Source organism: Cottoperca gobio, chromosome 8, assembly GCF_900634415.1.
Source record: "Cottoperca gobio chromosome 8, fCotGob3.1, whole genome shotgun sequence".
Taxonomy (NCBI): Eukaryota; Metazoa; Chordata; class Actinopteri; order Perciformes; family Bovichtidae; genus Cottoperca; species Cottoperca gobio.
In genome coordinates, this window is record NC_041362.1 from 8,912,204 (window position 1) to 8,933,912 (window position 21,709).

General features: G+C 42.3%; 1 long non-coding RNA gene across 1 annotated transcript in view; it reads right to left on the reverse strand.

Annotated features, from left to right (window-relative positions):
* Positions 1–8,951: 8,951 nt before the first annotated feature.
* The window catches only part of LOC115012570 (uncharacterized), a 53,292-nt gene continuing 40,534 nt past the window's right edge, over positions 8,952–21,709 (reverse strand). Inside the window, exons 3-4 of the long non-coding RNA XR_003832702.1 lie at positions 11,808–11,872; positions 8,952–9,802 (exon numbers count right to left, since the gene is read on the reverse strand). This is a non-coding gene — a long non-coding RNA (uncharacterized LOC115012570). The remainder of the gene's footprint in view (positions 9,803–11,807; positions 11,873–21,709) is intronic.

Below are 21,709 nucleotides of genomic sequence, written 5' to 3' on the forward strand. Positions count from 1 at the left end.
AGGAGGGAGGGAGAGATAGAGAGGGAGCTCAGCTGACAGGATGTGCTTCAATCCCAAGACACTCTTCCACTCCCATCCTTCCATCCCACACTGTTTGTTATCAATCATGCTAAGCACCTTCTATGTTAATTTAAAACTATTTTCCTAATTTTTATGTAGTCTTTTAAAACAGCTATAAATAATGACTTTAAATGTCATTAAATGGCTTTAAATGACACCAATTTCTGGATGTGAAACCCGAAAAAACATTGTGGTGTCACAGTTAATTGGTCCCCCCAGTGGCAATAAACTGTGTCTCTTCCTCAGCCGGTCGTAACCTCTCGGTAACCCCACCACCACCGCTGTCATTATGGCCATCACAAGAGCTTTAATCATGTGATATGCAAAGCTTGGCTTCAGCTATGAATCCGCAGCTTCACACCCATGTCCATCGGCTCGCTGAGTGACTCCAACGTGCCCTGGTTGTAAACACATAAACAAGAGCACATTGCTATGCTGGAGGGATTCTTTACATAGCTGAGGTGAATATTTCCCCATTCACCACCACTAAAACACTGTAATTTCCCTCTATATATTATATGAATAGTTCCCTTTCTTGATTTCCCCCTCTCAGGGGAGTTCCCAGGTGCAGGGGGTGAAATAGGAGACGATGTATCAACACAAGAAAGATAGCTTGACCTGAGTATATGTCAAGCAGCCTCAGTTGCTCTCCCTGAGGTTTCTTCCATTTTTTCCCCTTTAATTTTGGGGTTTCTTTTAGGAAGTTTTTCCTTGTGCGATGCGAGGGTCTAAGGACAGAGGATGTTGTAACCTGTACAGTCTGTAAAGCACACTGAGACAAATGTATAATTTGTGATATTGGGCTATACAAATAAATTTGATTTGATTTGATTTGAAGCAGGACTACTGTGTGATCAGATTTTAGTTAAGTCTCTTGTTGTCTGTGAACAAAGGTTTTGCAACTGGGTGAGAATGTTCGATGATACAGTACAGAACAGCAGAAAATGAAAGGACCTCAGTTAGAGTACCTGGACAAACTAATTGTGATTTCTAATTAAACCAGAAGAATTGTGCATTATATCCCATGAGAAACTGAGCCTTTTCCCCAACAGGTGCTAAATTACACTCACCTGCAAAGAGGGCAATGTCATTAAAACTGCTTCAGGTGTAGATGGGACTATTTGCTAACGGCCGTTCTCAGGAAGATTCAACGTGGGAATGCTTTTTATCCACCAGTAAGGATAATGAAACCTTCCATTCACGGAAAGAGTTGAATCATACAGTCCTTTGTTTGGAAGTTATAAATAAAACACACCTGACAGAATCACGCAAACAAAGCAACAAATTCACAATTAGATGTTCCTGCATTTTCTCAAGCTGAACTATATACAGATTCAACAGTCAGCGTAGGCAGCATTTTGGCACAACAGTCTCGCAACCAGATTTTCAGAGCAAAGCCCCTGGTCCTGCTCTCCCACACAAACACGTCCCCAGAGAGACGACACATGGAGCCAACTGCTGGAAAATGTTGCACAGTCTTGACTTAGTCACATCAGGAACCCACTCTAAAACACCACTCACTGTCAGCGATTGATGTGTTCGTAAAGGGCCACAAAAAAAATCAAAACGTGCCTTAGCATATGAGCATGTCACACAGAACATCCATATTCAAAGCTCCTGGCCTTTTGGAATGAAAAAAAGGGGGATTTTAGTGCTCCAACTTGCTGGATCAGCTTGTATTATGTGTCATATGTTGCCACTGTCAGACGCTACTGCTGCACTTTACTCCAGAACTCTCACTGACTGAACAAAGGCCAGTGCAACGCATTTCTCCATCCAAATAAAATCCCCATAAATGAGTGAAATTATGTTTGTTTCTGAGCACAGTGAAAGTAAACTTTGGGGAATTGCTCAGCTCAATCACTGTGTTGTTTTAGCAAATGGACTTTCTGAGTCGTGTCCAGACACTTCTGAACTATTAAAACGCACAGAGCTTAAATTCTAGAAATACTCAACAGATGTTTTTAAAATGTCCATAACATGATTCTTGTTATGGCTAAAATTGTTGGCTTTAAAATTAGCATCTTCATTGGATGACATTAACGTGTCAACAGTGAAGAAATTACCAATAAAACAATCTCCTTCTTGGTGATTATTCCTAACCATATGCACCAAATATAATATCCTATTCCACTATACACAGTACTGTACTGTGCCAGTCGTAGTGCTATGGAGCAATGTTTTATAGAGCGGGTACTTGTTTTGTTTGTTGCTTTGCTTGTTCTGAATACAACAGTGCACATGCGCGAGCGTATGCGCCCACGAACACAGCCATGTGCCAACAAAAGTAGGGAAGAAGAAGACAACTATCAAGCAAACATGGATGTAAAAATGGCAGTTTCTTATTATGTTCATGAACTAGACTTGAATTTAACTTAATCCACCAATTTGCGTAGCTTTTAACCAGCTAAAGTCAGCTTTCATATTTGACACATCATCATATCAAATTATATTAAACTAAGAAGTTGAAAACTAGAAAAGTTAAATGTTAAAAGCTTTACGTAAACAGACGTTCAGATCTCAAAATGGGTCAATTCTGCTTATTTAAAAAAATAAATAACTTGTGAATGTGATAATTATATAACATGTTACTCTTACTCAAGTTGAGGCGCCTAAAATGGATTTAACATGATATACTCTAAAGAATTATGAATGGTGTTGACCCCAGAGATTTCCATGAAGTAGGAAGCGTTTTAAATTTCTGGCGAGGACAAGAACATTCTGAGGCTCGCTGATAAGATCACACAACGTCAACTTTCTGGGCTACATTTCAAGCAGGATGAACAGGAATACAAAGCTGCCTTTGAAATACAAACGCAAAGGAAGAAAAACCCTGAGTCTGCAGTATTTTGATCACCCTCTGTTTCAAGATATAAAAACAGGCCCTAATTTTCTCTTGGATTCCTCCGATTTCTGCCTACAGGATGCATGCTGGGTTTAACCTTTACCCTCTTTGGTATTGTCAACCATTAGCAGCATAAATACAAACTCATTAAAATCTACAGTTATAGCAGCAGTTTGAATATTTCATTTGGCCTGTAGCTCATTCACTTTTCAGTGTAAAGAATCTTTAGATTGACAGTGTGCAATGGTCCCCGACAGAAGGCGGGAAAGGAGTAGATGGTGTCGATTGTGTCCGTATCTCTGCTACGTCCTTGGCTGTGTGCAAATATGGGTGTCCAACAGTTATCTTGGTGTACATGTGCGACATGGGTGAAGCAGCAGAATCTGAAGTGTGTGTCGGTGCCGAGGGCCTCACTGGCTGTGTAAACAGGGCCTGACTACCCTGAGAGCTGATGGCTATCGACCAGGAATGACAGTTCTTATCTGGAACTGGGACTGGCCATGTTAGATACTCGTCTATGTGTGCAATACCTAGTGTGTGTTTTATGTACTCTCAGTTCAAAAGGGTTCAGACTTTGTGCAGGAAGACATGAGAGAAACATCCACGTTGCGCACAATGCATAAGTGACACACCACCACCATCTTGTCCGTGCTATCATTGTGATAGATGGCCGTGTGAGCTCTCGTTGTTCCTCACCCCTCTGCCAGCTCTACACATCAGGAGACGAAATTCAAGTGCTGTATGTAAAAAGGAACTTTGTGTGTGTGGGTCAAGGGGTTACTCTTTTCTCTGACCAGAGGATTCCTGCAGTGTGGGAGGCAGAGAACTGCTAGATACGGCAAGACAAAACAATGAGATCCTGATATACAGTGAATTCACACCTCATAACTTGCAGTACAAAAGGAAAATACATTGAGAGTTATTTAAAATCATCATTTTCACTCACTTTAGTTGGGAATTCAAGAGTTAAAGAGCATTAGAAAGACTTGAACTATGTGCCACGGGTGGTTCAAAAACAGAAAAGGTGCTTTACCTGCTTTTTCAACTACTGTTTTTGCAATATTGATTTAAAGGGGAAGGATTTATGTTCTACAAATTTCAACAAGGCAGACGTAACTACCTAGAGACAAAGGAAGTTACATTTATTTAAATAAATACTGAAAAGCAAGTACAATGCCTCAGCATACGTAGTAATTGTGAAACCCTTTTGAGGAATGTATCACATGTGAAGCAGGCAATATTTTAGATGTCATAAATGTGGCTGTTTCTGGGCATTCAGGTCAGCATATGATTTTCACATCTGTTTAAGGGGAATTTTTCTGATGATCAACTTAAATAAAGATTAATTTAAAACACATTAGGAATTATTTGAGGTTTCAGTATGTAGTAGATGTTTGTATATCTTTTTTTTTTTTTTAGAGCATGTAATGCTGCATGCATACCGCATAAATAACGTGGCCAACTTATTGTAATATTTCTTTCTGACAGCTTTACATGAAGAGATAATTTAACCCTGCAGCTGACACGTTGACACCAACTGTCAAAATGAGACATCTCTATCTGCCTGTGTTTCCCAAGGTAAACTCCAGAGTATCACCAGACCTTCTAACGAAAAGGACAAGTGCTGACCTGACCTTTGACATGACCTTTCTTTCACAGTGAGAAGCAATGAGCAACACTGAAAATGCACCTCTAAAAGTGTCTTCCATTTAAATCTGATCCTTCCTCTTTGCCAATCAGTGAAAGGTCAGGCAGGCCACTGAAGCTGCTGTGCTGAATTACCCTCTGCTGGAAAATTTTTAGATTTTCAAGTGAAGAAAGGGAGAAAATAAAAAATCATTAGTCATAATTTCCCCCATCGGTCGGACTCGCCTCATCGGCCAGTCGGCAAACGTTCAAATGTGGTGTTCAGCGGGCTGGGAGTGACGTTCTCACCAAGCGAGGACAACCCGAAGTGTTTGAGGTGGTGTCTCAGCCGGAATTCTGAATACAGGAGTGAAATATCCTGACAGGGTGATGTATGATGTAGAGGGGACATAGGGCTGGCATCCCTGACTTGAGAACTTCCAACATGCCCCTTCATTTTACTCAGACAGGCAGGAAGCACGCGAGCACATGAATTATTTTACTCTCACATATCCGTATGAAAAATGATGATACACTTGCATGACAAATGTGTCAAAGGAGGCAAGCAATTCAACAATAATGTAATAAATTAAGTTGAAATCTTAACTCTATGAGGACTTGCAGTGAATCAGCACTGACTGTAAGTCATTAAATAGCACTCAACCAGTCACATGAGACCAAACACCTGAAAACCAAATGGCAAATGACTTAATCAGAAGTAGAATGTTCATGACCACTGGCTTCATATTTGATCATGAACTGTTTAGTTCCTCTGTCTATAAATATTTATTTACTTGTCATCACTTCTCCAGAGACCAGACACAAAGAAAAGGGAAACACTGCTCACATCATCTTTACCATAATTGAAAGTAACCCTGTTCCCCATCTCTCTCCCTTTCGCGCTCATTACAACCTCTTGGCTCTTCTGGTGATTGATTTCCATCTTGAACCGACAAACCCCCCCCCCCCCTCGCTACATCCCACCCAACCCCACCCCCAAAACTCTCCCACACCCCCTTGCCCCCGCCCCTCGCCTTGCCACTGCCTCTCTGCATTGATGCTAATAATTACGAGTGAATGGATCTGCAGATTCCCATGGATGTCAGTGGAGCCTTTGGCCTGTTCTGTTGCTCCCCTCCTCCTCTTCATCCTCTCCTGCTTCCCGAGTCTCCCCTTCCCCTTCTCAATGGGGATTAAAAGAGAGGGAGAGAGGCGCGGGATGGAGAGGGTGAGAGAGGGTGCTTGCCCAGACTGAAGGATGGTTTCCCATGCAACTGCCTCATCTATGTCACCTTGCCAATCAAGGCTGTCACCATGAATAAACCAGAAGCGCCAAAGTATCTTTTGTGTTTTTTGGGAAGTACATAACCATCATGTCACTACCACTTTGCTGCTGATGAATTGATGAAGTTCTTACTTGGGAAAATATGGTCATAATAAATCCCATGACACATTAGAAAGTGTAAACCTGGTGGAAAATAGGTTACCTCTATAAAGAACAATTGTGGAAAATACAGAGAAAAGGGAAAGTAGTGGATTCCCACCATTTCTCCTGTGCAAGCAGAGCAGAGTGGGTCGACGTCATAGCCGATGGAAGCCCACGCACTCTCAACATGCCAGAGGTAACCGATACCCAGTGAACGCTCATCCAAGCTTGAAAACCCACTAAAGCTATGCTTTCTTCCAACAAAGTCCAAGGAGGGGCCAACCCGGCACACCACAGTTAATCACATCACACCACAAGGAACGGTAAGAAAGGGAAAGCATGAAAACTATAAAGAAGTGCACTTTAATTAAAGTAGAGTAATGACTTGGCATGATTGACAAGATAAAGACAGAAAGCTGTATGGGAAGAGCAAACATTTGAAAATTATCTTTTTTTATGTATGTACCAGCACCACCATGCGTCATACATGACTCTTCAATGTAACATGTAACGTTCAACATGAAATAAGGATATATTCCAAGACTAAGTGTGATTTTTTTCTTTGGATGCAGCTCCAATTTGAGGAAATGGTTTGGAGTGTGCTTCAAGGCGTCTATTCTGCAGGAGTGTTTGAAACCAACAAGGTTTGGCTACGGGCTGCATGTCAACCTCACTTCAAATGATCCTCATTAACGACAATTCCAAGGGGAAACGGCCATTTGAACGTGTGTGATACTCTGGTGTACAGTGCCTATAATAGTCCTGGATGCACACCAGCATGAAAAGTGACATTTATTAGTCAGGGTCAGAGGTTGAACTGAGCTGAGCAAGGCAGCCAATACTCTGATACTGTGAGAGAACCCAGGATTTGTTACTTGACATCATAGACCGACAAATTAAGGAACACCCCAATTACAGGCCTTTTGCAAATTGTGGGTATATTGTAAAAGAGAGGGAAAGTTTATCTGTAAAACCATGTCATGCATCTTTTTTATTTGATTTCTAATTTCCAAAAGTGAAAAGACTTCCATTAAAAACATCAGAGTAGATATACTTGAAAAGATGAATAAGGATGAACATAAAATTCAACTTAGGGCAGATCGAACAATCCTTTGTCTTAAGTAATTATTCCGTCTTCAAATGCACCCCCTTCCATCCAACAAATAGATACACACACTCCCACTCCCTCCTTGAACCTCGTGAGAGAGAAAGTGAGACACAATGAAACTTGTACCAGAACTTGGCAGAGCTTTAAGTGAGAGCTCGCCGGCCGAAACAAAGCTTGTGCTTGACATTAAAAGTTTGTGGCTTGACACTTCTTGCTGGAAAACATTTTTTATTGCAAAATGTTACATCAACGCTCCCTATGGAGGAGAGGTGGAATGAAGAGGGAAGCCGCCATTATATATATATATATATATATATATATATATATATATATATATATATATATATATATATAAATATAAAAGACAGTTATCCACATCCCTCCACTTCTTCCCATCTCTTTCAATCATTTCCCAAGACTGTTTACCGCAAACACAAGAGCAACGCTGCCTGAGCTCATTATGGACAGCCAAGCTGCAATATACTGCCAAGTCCTGCCCCACAGCCTGGGCTTAGCTCTGTTGTCTTGGGAACCCAGCATCCAAGAACATGGAGGGGAGGGTTGGTGTGCTGGTGCTGGTTGTGATGCGTTGTGGAGAAGGGGGCGGTGGGGGGGGGGGGGGGTTGCATGATGTCATCCTGTGGAATGGAGGGGGCCAATCAAACCCTGAGAAAATTATGTCACCTTTTGTTCAGCCGGTCCATTCAGGGCTATAGAAGTGCAGTGAATTGAGAGCTGCAGAGAGGTCATTTTTCCCCTGAGCTGTGTATGTGTGTGAGAAAAAGCGGGGGAGAAAAATAAAAGAGGGGGAGGCAGGCAAGTAGGGAAGTCCATTGTGAACATGCTAATGTTGTTGACCATAAGCAGGGCCATAAAGATGTCATGAAGCTCAACTTCCAAAACATCAGCGCCGAGGCCTTCACACCCCTTTTCTTTTACTGATGGAAATGACCTCGTCCCCCACAAATGTGATTCTTAATATGATCCCAATGATGCTTTGAACAACTTGTCAGAACATTGTCAAGCGCCAGAATAAAAGCCTGAGCACACTGCTATAGGAGCCTAACCCGGTCCGCTTTGTTTTATACCAGAGAAAGACAACAATAAGCAACCCCTTCAAGAATAATTACCCCCTTAGCAACTCCGCTTCCCCGCGCTCCCGCACCCACGTCCCATCCCCCGCAGGGTGCGTAGCTCCCCCCCTCCTGAGCCAAACTTTATTGAATCACAGCTGAAATTGACAGTGAAAGACAGTTGAATGGGAAGTCACTGCTGAATTGTTGAACTCACCTAAACTAATTGAAAACAATAAATGCATTTGTAGTGTACGTTGGAATGTCTTTCTGCTGTGGGGATTTTCATGCACAAAATGGAGAAAAACTCCCTGCAGTTTGACTCGTATTGATCTAGACTGTGACATTAAGCACTTCTCCGTCAACATTATACATACAAGGTTTTACAGAAACCAAACCCAGCAGCAAACACATTTTCCATGATGTCATCTTTTTACTTATTTCTAAAAGCACCGTGTAATGAAAGTAAATTATATTTTTGCTCAGTCAATTTGAAATAGAATTGACCTATTATTCATGCTGTATATTAGTGAAGTAAAACTCTGTGATTTCCAATAACAATCCAGTGGATCATTATTTAAAATGTCACATTTTTCTATTTTCACTTTCACGCTGCTTCTCACTGTCTGCGCAGGAGAGGAAACAAAGAAAAGAGTGAAACAACTCCTGATAGTCCTCCTGGTAGCATATTGGCGCATACTGGCCCAACAAGTAATGAAGCCAGCACGACTAATACTAACAGCATATGCACACACATAACGAACATTGTGAAACAATCAAATCAGTTATGACAAAACTGACAGAGGCTTGGATTCACTTTCTTTATTTTACAGACACAACAAACGTTATGGAGTTATAAATCATCATCAGAATAAATAGCTTGACAGGATTATTAACCAATAACAACAAAGGATGCCAATGTGTCAGTATGAAATGTTGTTTCACCAGAGGAGGTTTTTGGTTTGCATTCGTAAGCACCTTGATTACAATGGCTTCTTTGTGATCGCAATTAGAAGTTGTTAAATGATTCATTGAAGTTACATTTCCAGTGAGGAATCTTGATCATATCTGCACTAATTCATTTTACACAATGCTGTGCATACTCCTTGTGGTCTTCACAAGATACGTTTTGTATGCGACTGCACTGGTAGTAAGCGCTGCCTACAGTCGGTAAAATCCAACCTAAAAAATGAAAATAACATTTGATTATTTTCCATTTACAGTTCCAGCGCTTGTTGATACTGTATCCAGAATAACACAGTATATGTCACAACTGCAGTGTATGAGCAACAGCGTGAATAAACACTGAATATCGAAAGCAGATGTATATACGGGAAAATATTAATCCAGGTTCAATTTAGAAAAAGTCAAACAATGTGTAGATCCATTGTGGTAACTACGGTAAACGTTCTTTCAACGAGTTGACTTTCCGATCGAGTGCCTCTCCAGACAGGGTTCACTGATCTGCTCCATAATGTCTGAGCAGCAGAACACACTCCACCGCAGAGTTTATGTCACAGCTTCTCCAAGTCCAAGCTGCTGGCGCTGGATCCTGAGAGCGAGACTGTCAGTGATGGAGCTCTCGCTGTTCGCAGCCATGCCAGGAGCAAACATCTGCTGCAGGGGATGCTGGTCCACTGTCCAAACCAGGATTTAAAATGATCCTAGAAACATAATACAGAAACTAATGATTGACTGAAGCCAAAAGACACTTAAACATTGACACATGTTTCCCTATACCCATGCTAAAGTAAATTAGAGGTTTTAATCTTTTCTGGCAACATTCCTTTTTAAATGTTAAACTGTTCAGTGAAGTTACTTATAACAACAAGAATTTATAAAACGCCCAGAAATGATCTTCCCTGCTGATGCTTTCAGCAGATTTTGGTTGCTTTCACAAACTTTCCACACAGAAAAGGGCTTGAGGATTTAAACTGGCATAAAGAAGAGGTTTCAGATGAACCACTCAGAGACTTGTCCACAGCTGAAATTATCACATTATGAGTGGTGGCAAAATCTAGGCGTCTAGAGTGTTTTGCTTCCAGCGGTGTGGATACGAATCACTTAGCCTTCTCGAGGTGCAGCTGGAACAAGCTACTTTTCAGACGAATACCAGAATTGAGATGTCAAACCTAGTATTGCCTCAGGCAAGTGTCTCATTTCAATGATTAAAGGAATAAAACAAATACAAAAACACTTGTATTTAGAGTATAAGTGTGTGAACAGTTGATGAAGAAGATGAGGAAATTGTTTTGTATCCGGAATAACAGTTGGATGAATATGGTGTTGTCTTATGAGAGCGGGGTTGATCAGTGTTCAACATCTGCTTTTTTCACAACGACGTCAGAACGCCCCGAGGTGAGGTAATGCAGGTAGGTGGCCTCTTGACAACCTGTAGTCTGCTCTACCTGTGCTTGTGCATACAACCGCCAACAAAATGACATTACGTCGTCTGCCCCCACACACCATCCACTCAGCCAAAGTGGCGGGCCCAGGCTTGTCCCGCCTGTTCTTTAGCCGGGGAGCAACGTGTCAGAGGATAAGCATTCATCAATCAGTGTTTCTCATCTTCTTTCTGCCTGTCTGCACCTCTGAGCTGGTTTACCTGCGAGGAGTCACGTTCCACCAGCCTACAGGATGTGGCTTCACTCGTGTACTCTTTCTTCATCTCCCTCCTCCTTTACCTCTCTCTCCTTCCCCTGGGCCTCAAACACCATCTCTCTCAAGCCTGCTTCCCCTAACCTTAAGCCACAACCACTCTATTGCTTTTTGTTAACACTCTCTGTTATTATCTACATAATTTTTGGTTGTGTACTTTTTCACTCAACAATTCTCCTTTCACCTGATTTTCTCTATCGCTCCCTTTGACCTCTATTCTGGTTTTTCCCTTCCCACGTTTCTCTCCTATGCCTCACTTTGGAGCAGAGCCAGTAGAGCAGCATCAGCATACAGAACCAGGTCCCAACCTGCCTCTGAATCTCAGCCTGCCCGTGTACGCCTGTCTGTGCCTGGGGCCAGCGACTGAGGCCGGCCCCTATCGCACTCCCTCATCAGCACATCTACTGTACCTGTCTGCTGGCACCCTGCCATCCACACACACAGTTCCCCTTCATTTACCCAGAGAACCTGGTAGAAGGAGAAAAAAAAAGATAATGCAAGCCTAAAACCTACAGAAAAAGACTACTCATGTTAGGGTCAAGCATGTTTGACCTCCATTGAGAACACCCACGGCTTCCCTGAGAGGCGCACGTATACAGTACCACTCTTTCAGCCTGCTGGCTGCCCCGCACAAGCCCATCAACAGGTTTCTTTGAAGGCCACCGACTCTGTGGTGGGCCATCAAAGCATATCTTCATTCAGTTTCACTGAAAGGATCTGAGGCTCCTGAGAGACGCCGTGTTTGAAGTGATATCTCGGTGCCACTGCATACTTTACCATGCTGTCATGACTTGAGTTACACAATAAAAAAAAGCAAGAACATAGGCATAAAGCCAGTGCCATCACCCTGATCATGTCTCACATATATGTGAACTACTGCTACCTTTGTTTGATCAGTGGATGTACCATACTCTGGTTGTTTATAGCAACTGTCAGTTCATAATAAGCTGCGCTGTGTGTGATCACATATTCCACTGAATGAAGTTCAAACAAAAAAACAGTCATCCCTACCTGTTGAATCTCTTGAGATCATGTTTCCATTACTCAGCCTCTTCTGGGTGCTCACCTGAGATCATCTGAAAAAGATAAAGGAGGGGGGAATAAAAAGATTCAGAGAGGAGCTCATTCAAGAGTAAACAAGTTGACAAAAAACGGAGGAAACAGATGTCATTTAGTTCAGCTCTGCCCAAACTTGCATGAACACTCTGACAAATATGAATTTAACTAAAGAACAATAAGAGATCAGTCGTGTCCTTCCTCTTTCTTCACAAGTGTGATGAGGTTACAGTTAGTCCAACCTTGGAGTCTCAAAATAAATTTGAGGAATCATGAGATGATTAACAGGATAGGAAAGTGGAAAAGAAAAACATGTATGCTACACAAATCTTCATGGGCTTTTTGTATTGTACTAGGATAAGTGTACCTCTAAACATTAATCTAATGAAACATCACTCATATGAAATGCATATGCAACCAGTGATGATGGATCATATATACGCAGTGCAACAGTTTAATGGGACATAAGACAAGAAGGCATAATGTATGGGCCTTTTTCTAAAGTTAAATTATCATAATGCCAGAGCACAATAACTACACAAATGTAGGAAGATGTCATGTTGCTCTTAGGTTATCACTCACCCTACCCTTCTTGTCGCATTAGTGTTTACGCTTTTTGGTCAACCACATGACTTCTCCAGTACCTTCGGACATTTTAAAAGCTAAACCTTGAGTAGAGACAGATCCCCCTACTCTGTGTTGTGTAAATCTAAGTTCCAGTGGAGCTCTGCAGTAGCTCGCAGGTCGGGAGAAGGGAGGCAGTCTAAGCGACTTTTCCATTTGAAATAACGTGTTGTTCTGATTTTATTTTTTACAAGGTTAACAGGTTCAGGTAGATATTGGATCAAGAAGCTTCTCTTGATCACAGGTTTGTTGGTCGTGTTTAAGACCGAAGTGGTGCTCTCTGGACCGATGACAGCTCCAGTCCCTCTTCATCCATTCACGGACAAAGGTGCTCTCTGCTTCTGAGTTTCACTGTCCCAGACCTGTTACCTTGGCAACAAATGCACTGAGTTTCCGAGTGACACAAAGCCTGAACTTAAGAACCTCCTTTCAGGTTGAAGGCTCCAAGAGTTGAGGGGAAAACAGCAATAACAGGACGGCGGGGAGAGAAACTGAATACCGGCAAATTGCTTCCCAGAGTTTCTGGAGGACATGGTAAAATGATTCTTTCTTTCCTCTCCCTTTTAAAATACCTTTCCCTGGCACCAGGCACCATAGGTAGTTGTGTGCTGGTCCCATTTCTTTTATATCCCTTCTTATGTTTCCATTTTTTCTAGCTATCGTACTGAGCTAAGTGAGTTATCATGTAGACCAGCAGGCAGGAGCAGCATGTGGCTAGGCTAAGCCTCCAGATGAGGTAATGTTTAGAGAGGATTGGCGAGCCAGGAGAAGCACTGGTCAGGTCTTGATTAGCTCAGGGGTATGGGGCTCTCTCTTATATTGGACACCCCTTTGTGTGGTGAGATTACTACCTTATGAAAAACTGCCCCTGCTGACACGCCTGATGGGATCAGAGCTTCCTGCCCGCTGCATCATCCTGCTTATTAACTCTCCACACACAGGAGTGAAAACATACAACCAAACACAATTGAACCTCTCAGAAAAGACAAGGCGTGAACACTGTGAGATCATACACACAACTCGCAAGTTCTGTGCATGCTTATGTTTACAACAAGCATGTACACGGACACACAAACAAGCACACACAAGAGCCCCCCTCTCTTCCACTTGTGTACAATATGTGATGACCACAACTGATGACCCCCAGATGGAAAACAACCTGCATTTATTAACAAGGCCAGATGACACACAAACACACACGCTCACTTGCTTTTACTGTGGTCGTCTCCTCCGGCCACCCTCCAATGAAAATCACATGATGGACCACATCCAGCAGAGAATCTCCACCCCGAAAAAAACATCAACAAACAATGTTAAAAAAACAGGGAGGATTCCAAGGCAAAGCTTTCAGGAGATTTGATCCCAGCAGTCCTCTAAAGAGGGCTGAGGCTATAGGATGATTTCAATTATTTGATATAATTTCTGATGGTCCATTAGTTCAAAATAAAGCTCTGATTATAAGAGATGTGTAAACAGAAAGTTGCAAACAAAACCTGCATCAGAGTCTAAACCAGAGCTCTACTTTTTTCCAGATGTGTAATCGACTGTTAATTAGCAGGGGCCTTACTTTTCATGAAAATGTTACCCAAATAAATCTTATTTAAAACCAAAAACAACAGAATAATTGCAGCATTCTGGTGTGTTCAACCGCATAACAAACTTCAACACCTTTCTATTTCTACTGTTTAGGAGCCTGCACTAACAAATGTTCATATATCCGCAGTGCACTTTGGGAAAGCAAATAAATACTTGTTGTATCGCATGCCAGCACACATGCACGCGTCTACTAGCACACACGCACACAAGTTAGGGACCACTGGCACAGCCTTGCGCCAGTGGTCCTTTAAACCAGTCATGTGAAAAAACCCGTTCATTTCTGCAAATCAGATTACATCTCCAAGCTGAGGTCTGCAAGTCCACACACACATTTAAAGCTTGGGGCTCAGGTCCACATCACACACACACCCACACACACACCCACACACACCCACACACACACACACACACACACACACACACACACACACACACACACACACACACACACACACACACACACACACACACACACACACACACACACACACACACACACACACACACACACACACACACACACACACACACACACCAGATTTTGTCCCACACACCCTCTCGTGTTTGTGAATGTACGCAAACTGCAAGTAACAGCCAGGCCCGGAAATACTGGCTCAAACATGCATATAAACTTACAGGATACATTATATACAGCATGTATGGCCTCTAAACTACAATGAGTGCAGCTAAGGCCACATATTCCCTTGAATGAGAACAAAACAAAACAATTTCTTTGTCAAGGAAAATCATAGAAGGCTGTGATAAGCCTCCTTTCAGCAGCGCTCGACTGCCGTTTGGCAGCAAGGCTATGGAATGAGCACATGTGGAAACATGTTTATAGTGTGTTTGGCAGGAATGCAAATAATAGATGATTCGCAAATGATTCAAGTCCTATTCAGATTACCAAGCACTGATGTGTTAAAGCAGTTTCTTCTGCTTAAATTAGTGTCAAACTTTCCTGGGTCGATTACTTCTTTGTATTTTTTGTAATTATTCCATTGAGTGATTGAGTTAGCAGATAAATAAGTACATGACTGGTTGAATAAGCACAGTAATAGCGATAAAACATGGTGAGCATGCAAATATTTCCATAATGTATGCTTCTATGGTGCTGAACACTTTTGATGTCTCTGCACATTTTAGCTTCAGTGATCAGATTTGCAACTATCCAAGTTCTTCTCAGTCTTTCAATCTAAGTCACTATGTAAAAGAAGCTGGTTGGCTGGCTGCTGGTGGACTGGTCGGCTTAATTAAACCCAGACAGTTGGAGGAAGTACAAGGCTCTGTCCCTACAGGATCTACATTAAGTCTCCACTCTGCTAATCAGAAAGCCCTTCAACTACATCAGCATGTCCCTCTGGCCCAAACAGCAACCAAATCTCATTTGACTTTGCAACTTTCTAAGGAAACTTGAATTACTTTGCTATCGAGTCTGGAAAAACCAATCACTGCTGTCTCTGTGTTTATCATAATAAACAAAATCCTAAAATAATCAGCTGTGTAGCTCATTGTCTACACTCCTTTTGCCCTTGGTGCCATGGAGGTCAGAGGGTGGGAAGTTGTGGGTGGCAGGAAGCTGAGACAGTTGTACCTACAATGGGGTGTCAGGACTCTGTCAGTCAGCCCAACTGAAGTTCAACTCAAGCGAGTTGATTCTCTCTTCACAGTGACATCTGAGATGACCAGCGAAGGGGACCGGCAGCGAGGGGAATGGAGGAGCAGAGGTACCGCGCCCTGGGTTAGATTGCACTGGATGTTCAGATAAGACGACAGGAAAGGGCAGATTGTGACAGGGCAACAGGGGGAGCTGGCTGAGGCTACTGTTACCCCAGGAAGAGCTCACTCATCCTTCAGATCACCTGCCACACCTGTAGAGGCCAGGAACTGATTCAGTCATGCAGTGCAACTAGCCAGGAGTTGAGAATTGATCACCACAGCCTCAGATTGGACTCAATGGAAACTGATGTAGGGTAAGTTCTACAGCAACTGTGTAAAGAAATACAAATATGTCTCTACTAGACATTGCTTACAACCATTTTCCAAAGCATACCAAACCAAATGCTTGACCTTAATCTTTTCAACATTTTTGTCAAATGTACATTATTATGTGCAAAGTAAGTTTTGGTGCCTTCAAGGGCATCTGAGGTTTGAAAACTAGTTATCGGACAAAATCTCTTTAATGCGAGCAGATTTGTATTATCCTTTTTTGCACGTCCATATTTGTCTGGAACCCTTTCGCTGGTTACAGCATCTGAAATATAAGGATTTGTAGTTTAACAAAATGTGAGATTTGGTAATGATGATATTTGCTAATTATTTTTGACATTTATTTGAGCTAAAAAACGATCAATTCATTGATAAAAATGTTTTAAAAAAAACAGCTGGCCTAGTAAATAACCGGATATAGAAATGCTATGATGTAACTCGAGAGACATATGGTCAGTCCTAGAGCACGCATTCCTGACAACACACACAGCACACACACACACACACACCGGTAAAATAAACCAGAATGTAGTATCTTCATCTGGAGTGCATTTCCTTTCCTCCGGGTTGGCATATGTCCGCTAGTTGCTGTTTTACACCACTGCATCTCTCTTTTGTAGCACAGAAACAACTATTTTACCACTTGATACAGAACACAACTTTAGGGACAAAGACCACAACCCTATACTTGTGTTGAAAATTTAAAGCGATGATCACATCTGGAAGAATCCTCCATAGCGGATTATGTTGGTTTAGGGTATAGTTTTGACAAGCATGGTTCGCAGTATTGCTTAATTCTCTCACCAAGAAGCAGGGAAGTGCAATCATCAGTGTCATATATCCTGACCTAAAACTCACTTTTGGAACCCTCCTCCCTTGGTGGACATACTTTAGAAGAAAAGCTAATTTGTTTGTCAAATGTTACAAGGTGAAGTCAGGAGACAGTTCTATTCAGCAGCAACAGTGGTGATGAAACAAACAAACAAACATGTCATCGAATGATCTTCCATCACCATCTTAACCCAGTGGAGCTAGTAACCAGGAGTGGTCACAGGAGCTGTGAAATGTTAGTTTAAGAGTGAAAGTAAACAGCCTCTCCCATGGTGGGCCTGTACCCTACACAGAGTAAGCACATGTTTCCCATTGTGGTTAAAAGGGAAGGGGATTAAAGTGTAGTGCAGCAGGAGCCACAGCCATTCACCCCATGGTGGGATCACAGTACTCTCAGGTCTTTCAGTACTGCTGATGCAGCCCAGTTGGAAGTGGCTTGTGTGTAGGGAGAAGCTGTGGCCAGATCTATCAGATGTACTAGTCAGGATCCTCTAGAGCCCAAATATGAGGCCTTGCTTTGGGGTTGAGAAGGCAGGCATGTTACCATGTTGACAGAACTGCCTAACTAAGGCTGGCAGACACTCAAACAAACACAGGGAAGGTTAGGCTTATGAAGAGGTGTTGAAACCGCGCGGATTTTGCTTTTCAGAGGCCCAATACTGTCCCTATGAAAAACAGATCACCTTCAAAACTCATATTAAATACGGAAACGGAGGTAGAGAAAACTTTAGACTGAAAACATAAGAAAGAAATCTGGTTGACGGTCATTGGTTTTGGCTGCCAAAGATGAGGTTTTCACCCCAGGACCTCAGGGTCAAATAGGCCACATTCAGGTACCACAGGGGACAGTCAAAGCAGGAGACTGTGACTGTGCAGCCAATTAAAGGACACTTTAAAAAGGCAAATAGTGCAGGGGACATTGAGGAAGATATGCATAGTGGAGCATAACTGCACTTACCAAAAACTGCCAATTAACTAACACCCCATGAAGCTCAGCTGTGACCGCTTCAGCTGGACAGCTTCCATGTGCAGTGACTAAAAACACTTTGTGTGCACTGGTAACAAAGGACGTATTGGGAGGGGTCAGACACTGTATGAGGGTTTACTAAGCTTGATTCAATTCAAAAATCGGACCCAAATCATGAAAGTTATGGCATGAGACTTGACTGCTCTAAAACCTGACTGTTCTTTAGGCATTGCCCACACATGTTGAATACTTAAGTATTGTGCTTATGGAAATTACTTGTTTTAAGATATGTCAAATTATCACCACGTTAAATGTTAAAATGCTGCATCTTGATTTGATATGCTTATGGAGACTTGTTACTTGTCCTGGATGTGCCCTAAATGATTTGAAACTTGAGTCAGCTTCTCCCTAAATCATGTCTACTGTAGTACACTCAGCTCTATCCAGTGACATGAGGTTCTCACACAGACAAGTTTAAGTCAAATATTCCAAAAATGTATTGAGTGTCATTCGTCACCTCTTGGCCTCAAAGCCCACACACATAAACATAGATAATAACATGTCTATGTCCTGAATATGTTTGTCAGTCTTGCATTGGTGTATCTTCTTCTGTGTATGTTTGTGGGAGGAATTGGGGAGGAGGAATTTTGTGCAGGGCCAAGTGTTTGTCTGGATGCAGGATTTTCTCACCCTCAAAGACATTGTGGGTGAAATAGTACGGCATGTTAATGTGCATGTGCGTGGTCGTGTTTTGAAACTGGAAACAGATTTATGTACTGTTAGGGATCAGCTCTTTAAAGGTCACACTGAACAAGTTAGGTCTGCTTAGTAAACCCTGTTCCCTCTCTGGTCCAGGTGACTTTCGGCCAATAGTTTCACAACACATGGGACAGACATGTACTGTAAGCACCACTGTGACTACTTTCTCCGCCTTCATGGCATCAGTTCTCTCCGATTTCCAATGACGCCATGCTGACATTCAGCGTCTTTGATTAATTAGTTCCTATAAGGCTTTTTGTGAGTTTCAGTCTGAAAAAAAACTTTAACAAAAATCTTTCTGGAGCCCTGAATTGGTAGATCTGAACACGCCTCCAGCTATAAGCATGGCCACAGAGCAAGATGCCCTGGCAAGGGATAAAATATCAGCCACAGTAATAGCGTTTTACTATTGACACTGATCACAGCGGTACATGGGATGGAGTTAGAGGGGATATCTGTCAAATTCCCTTGATTACATCCTTCAGCGACACATGTGAAATGGGACACACACTTAAACACACATTCATGCATCGACTCACAAACCTAGAAGAGCGCCGTTGCATGTACATGTGTGTGTGTGTGTGTCCATGCACACATTAACAAAATGCACAAAACTCCTTATGTAAATGCCAGGGACTGCAACGGTGGAAAAAGGTGGGATGAGGAACACATCAGGGCTAATCCGGCCAGGGATTAGGAACGGGCAAATATCACCAATAATAAACAAATGACTAACATTCCCGATCTGTGTGGTTACAAGCCCCAGGGCGCCAGCTAGAACCCAGCAAAGTCTGGATCCAATCCCTGCTGTTTATCAGTGCAAGTAGAAGCGGCCACTTGTGAAACTTTCATGACAAACACTCGGGGGGACAAACGCAGAATGGTGAACAGAGGAGTCCAACCAATCACTCCTCCCACTTTGATTTACAGCTCAGACCTCAGAATCCTCGGCTTGATATTCAGACCAAAATGGCAATTTGGTTACCACTACGTTAACTTCACTATGACATTGCGTTCTTGTTAGCCATATTTTGTGGGTTGACTATTTGATTTTGCTCAAACAAATCTCCAGTGACAAATATAAAGCTCCTCATTGTGACATTTCCAATCAACACTGAGGCAGAGTTAGACAGCATAAGATAAGCAAGTTTGAAGACATTATATCAGTCAATATAGAGATCAGATGTTGTTTATGCAGAAGAAATGTGCTGCTTAAATAATTGTCTTGTTTTAGGAAAAATGCACCTCAGAGGCCACCTCATTCTTCAAAACGAAATATTTACTTTGTATTTATAATGTGATAACATGCAGTTTTATACATCACAAGCAGTGATTTAGAACAATGATTAAACCATTGCTGAGACAACAAATCAACCGAATGAAGGAGCATGTGTCGCTTTTCTGTGTTTAATGTCATTTTAATTTAAATATGTTTGAGTTTAGGACTCTTCGTCAAACAAAACAAAAGCCTGTGAAAAAATGTTCTTACCTTTTACAGACTAAACAATAAGTGTTAACACAATTGACAGATTAATAATCAAATCAAAGTTTTAGGCCTAGATGTATCTGTTGGCCTTAACATGGTCCAATTTGACACAACCTGCTAATATTACCAATTTCTGTCACAAACCAGGGAAAGGGACAACCAACACCAGACCTTTTTGTTTCCCTAGATTAAATTTGATATGCTAGTGTCTGGAATCATGCTACAAAGTCCTCATGCTCAAGGGCAGAAGGGATTTTATGACACAAGGAGTCAACATGAGAAAGAAAGCAGAGCAGCACACCTGTTAAGCATTATTGACAAAATATTGATTGCTTGTCTTGGCGTCACCATGGAGAGTATTGCAGAGGAATGTAGGACAGATAAAGTAACAGGCCATAATTTGCTTTAAGTAGTAACAGGGTTTGTTAATTAGCAGCGTGTGATTAAACTGAGATCAAAGGTAAAGCAGTGAAAGTCGCTGCAGCTTTCTCCTACCAGGAAATAGTGCGCAAGGGGGAAATGGCTTCGACTGGAAATGCAGGCACAGCATGTTTCCCTCCCTCATTACCAGCTCTTTTGTCTTTTGTGACATCAGATGAGATGCTCCAATAAATCTTAACTTGGGTGGATGTTCGGAGGCCTTAATCTCACTTTGTATAAGGGTGTGTCGTAAGGGGTGTTGCTGGGAAGTATGTCTTCCCTTCGCTCTAATCCACCTATTTTGTTTCGCTCCATTGTTCAGATTTAAGGTGGAAAAAATGCCGAGACGGCAACGTTTTGCCTTCTCAGTCTGTCTGGCTCACAGTACTTTACCTGCTGAGCCCAGAGACTCACCAAGCTTGAAGAACTCTGTTGCTTTAACCCTTGTCACCAAACATGTCCCTGGCCCGCACAAAAGCCATCTGGGGTGCGTCTGAGAGCTTTAGCAACAAAATAACTCTTTCAATCTGCACTCTGCATGGCTCTGACTGCAGGGCGCTGAGGTCGCCAATACCAAGACCGGACCTCCTCCTCCTTCTCCTCCACCCTTCTAATCCTGGCCTACATGACTGACTCCAACTGAAAGCCCCACACGCCAGAGGTGGGAGCCAAAATCACTGTGAGATTCAAAAAAGACCACCTGCTCATCAAACTAAATTGCACTCACTGAAGGCAATGGGGAACAGAGAGAATGAAAAGGAGGGGAGCGAGAGAGAGAAAAAAATTGGAATAAAAAGAAAGACAAGTCACTGGTCTCCCTCTGTGATCTTGGCAGACAAAAGAACAAATTGCATTTCTGCGTCATGGCACCCGAGGGTCAAAATCGGCATAGGATCCCTCTCAGTGCTGTTTGTGTGCGAGCATGTTGATAACGGTTCCATCAGTTCCCACAAGAGAGACAGAGAGGTGCACAAGCCTATGTTTCAGCCTTTCATCTTAGCTTCTTTTGTATTCCACTACACTCTGTTGTCTCTCTACTCTATTGGGTGGAATTGACTGTTATTATTCCAAACAGCATTATCTTTATTAATGCCACAGGTCTCGGGACTGTGCACTCCCCGGGAGCCGGGTCTGGACAGAGCTGCAACCAATCTCCCTAGATAAAAGCTCAGCAGAGAGCTGTATGCA